This window comes from Homarus americanus, unplaced genomic scaffold (assembly GCF_018991925.1).
Source record: "Homarus americanus isolate GMGI-L3 unplaced genomic scaffold, GMGI_Hamer_2.0 scaffold52512, whole genome shotgun sequence".
In the NCBI taxonomy this organism is placed as follows: domain Eukaryota; kingdom Metazoa; phylum Arthropoda; class Malacostraca; order Decapoda; family Nephropidae; genus Homarus; species Homarus americanus.
In genome coordinates, this window is record NW_024735442.1 from 7,320,138 (window position 1) to 7,324,137 (window position 4,000).

Genomic DNA, 4,000 nt, shown 5'->3' on the forward strand with positions numbered 1-4,000 from the left:
AAACTTCTTCTTTCATCAATATTTCATTAACGGTATATGTAAGTTCCACTACAACGTTACAGCAAAGTATATTTTTGTAGCATTAAACTGTTATTATTTTATTGTCTAATCATCACTACCTATAACACCATCCATCCTCACTACATATAACACCGTCCATCATCACTACATATAACAACATCCTTCGTCATTACATATAACATCATCCATCATCACTACATATAACACCATCCATCATCACTACATATAACAACACCCATCATCACTACATATAACATCATCCATCATCTCTACATATATCACCATCCATCATCACTACATATAACTGCATCTATCATCACTACATATAACACCACCCATCATCACTACATATAACAACATCCATCATCACTACATATAACACCATCCATCATCGTTACATATAACACCATCCATCATCACTACAAATAGCACCACCATCACTACCACCACTACTACCACCATCATCACTACCACCACTACTACCACCATCATTATTACCACCACCATCATTACCACTACTATCAATCAGTCTCTACCACCACCACTACATATAACACCATCCATCATCACTACACATAGGTAAAGTAGTTTACGTGATTCTCGTGCGGACACACAAACACACAGACATACTTCGTGGTTATATATATATATATATATATATATATATATATATATATATATATATATATATATATATATATATATATATATATATATATATATATATATATATATATATATATATATATATATATATATATATATATATATATATATTTTTTTTTTTCCCTTTTTTACTTGAATATCTAATAATGAAATCTTTTTACGTGAGTAATTTTTTTTTAATACGAGCTCACTGGGATAGATGACACCTTTGAATATGTCCAACATTTCTCCGTTGTTAACAAAAATAATTTCGTCGATATCTATAATATTTTCTTTGTCTATTACATGCCCCATATTTTGTTCATGTGTTGCTCTGCTTGCAATTCATCACACACACACACACACACACACACAGACACACCTCCGCCGACTCAAGTCCCTCGGAGTTCCTGCACCCGAGCTCCCCATTGCTTACTCAACATTCATACTTCGGAAGCTCACCAATGCCTCCCACTGCCTGGTCTTCCTCCTTAAATGTCACACAACGGAAACACTTAGAAAGAGTGCAAAAGAGGGCATGCAAGATTATTCTTTCCCCCTCCAACTCCACATATCAAGCAGCGCTCAACACACTGGCCTACTCGGCTCTCTCTGATCATTACTGCGACCTCATCTACAAATTTGGTGAGAAGCTTCTGTACCAGCCTCTACACCGGCTCCTAATTCCACCCGAGATCTCTCGTCCGTGAATTGCTGTTGGACACCACAACTGCATCCAACCCATATGAGCACATCATACTGCTAGCTACAAGATCAGCCCAATCCCAACCATTGTAAAAATTATCAACAACTCGCAATCAACCAGTGCGTTTACTCCTAGCCAATCTAACCTTTTTTGCACTTTTACTAAGTTGAAATACCCTGTAGTTACTTGTATAATATTTGTCAATCACGTGTCCCATTCCCTATTATGTAACTGTATATTTCCAGCCTACCAGTTGCCATGCTGTTTCAATATACAGTTATTTATTATTATTATTATTATTATTATTATCATTATTATTATTATTATTATTATTACACACACACACACACACACACACACACACACACACACACACACACACACACACACACACACACACACTACCACAATACCCACCAAAATAACTCTTCACATCAATTAAGATCGGTGATTGGTTCTTCCCGTTGGTCTCCCACATGGCTCAGGAATTGAATGACATCACTTCAGACTATCAACGCCAAGACTTGCTCAACATTAGTAATAAAACATTTCCTGTGTCATTGTCAAAACTACACCATAGTGAGCAGGCGACTCCAAGCCGTTTGTGTAAATGAAAAATACCCTTTACGGTGGAGAGCCTCATTGCTGACAATGACAAAGTCACCGATGTACTGCTAAGATACATTAGAGAGACCCGACTCATCGACAAAATGTGACTGGACAGTTGCATTCACATTCTATTAAAATGTCACACTACCAATGAACTAAAAAACAAAAACAATAAAAACTACAAAATGTTAAAAGCTCTTTAAAAATAAATAAATAAAGAGGCTATTTAAAAAAATCATGGAGTGAAATCACCTCCTTGACATACTATACACTATTAGGGTGTGTCATAGGAGGGAAGATCAGCTAAAATTAATGGCCCATCACTTTTTTGGTAGATTTTAGTGTATATAAACAGAAAATAATTTCAGTTTCAATATTTTGCAACCTTTTGCTAGGTAAATTTTAGCGTGAAATTTATCGAAAATCTAACTTACAGCTGCATTAGTGCATTACAATTAAATAGTGAACATTGCTTTCTGACTTCATTCTTTAACAACCCAACTAACAATATTTTTTTCTGTTTCAGATTCTGATGCATTTATAAGTTGATAATATTTGCGATGGCTGCTTGTGTCAGGACGAGGAACCAAAAATCCAGCCACTATCTTGGGTCTGGGAGAGATGCTTTGAGATACGGTGTTTTAATCAGGCAAATCAGTGAAAAGAACCAAAGAACTTACACAAACAAAGACATTGCCAGTGATATGACCAAAGCTGTCTTGGCACAGTACACTCTGGCTAACGCTCAGTTCAAGCCTCCAGTCATAACAAGTCAGAAGAAGATTAGTGAGAGACTGCTAGCCAGTTGGGAAAAGGCAAGAGATATCTCTCTAGGGAGAGGAAAACTTGCAGTTAAGGACAGCTTTGCCAAGCAGCTGGACCAGTTATTTGACATAATTACTTGCAAATGCCCAATTGTTCTCTGTCCTGAGTTTGGATGCGATCGTGACTGTAAATCCGAGGCCCACATCTCCTGTATTTGCAAGCGTGAACTGAAGATTCCTGTGATCGAACTGGCATTTGTCAAAGCACAGAGAGAGAAGACTGGCAGTATAGGGGCTCTCATGATTTCTAGCCAAGATATTCCGGAGTCCAAGAGACAGGAGGCTGCCACAGAGACAGAAGAGGAGAAGAGTTGCCGAGGAAAAGAGACTTGAGAAGGCCCAGGGTGAGGTAAAAAAGGCCGATGATTGGAGTCAAGCTGATTCAGAGTTTAATGACTTCCCCATGGCTGATCCGAGTGCTGACCAGGAGAATAGTGACTTTGTCCCTAACCCAGAAAATAATGATCCCAAACCTTCCAGGCATAAGATTCGAAATAGAAAAGATATCCCGAGCATAGCTCTGGCCAGCATGCGACACCACACTGGTCTCAGAGAAACTGCAGAGATAGCAACAGCTGCCTGGGTTGACGGTGGTTTGATAACACCTCATGATGATCACCTGGTGATAGATCATAACAAAGTAAGGAGAGCTCAGGAGAAACTTGTCAGTAACCTAGAAGAGGAGTTTGATAAGGGGATAAGAGAAAATGGAATCAATTGTTTGTTTTTTGATGGGAGAAGGGATGACACTAAAGTGTTCATGAAAGTTGGAGATTCTGACAAGTTGTTCTCTGCCATGGTGAAGGAGGAACACTACTCCTGCTGCAGTGAACCAGGAGGGAAGTATTTGTGGCATTTCACTCCAGAGAAAGATGACATCAGGAAACCAGCTGAGATAGTGGCAGATAACATTGTGAACTGGCTCAGAGAGAGGAACGTAGACCAGACCCTGCAGGCCATTGGAGGGGACAGCACCAACACGAACACAGGGTGGCAAGGGGGGGTCATACAGTGGATAGAGCGGAAGATTGGGAGGAAGCTGGTCTGGATTGTTTGTGACCTCCACACCAACGAGTTGCCACTCAGACATCTGATCCAGGAGCTGGATGGCAAGACTCTTTCAAACAACAGATGGTCTGGTCCTCTTGGCAAGATGCTGGACTCTGCCACTGAGTTAGAAATAAATCCGAGCTTT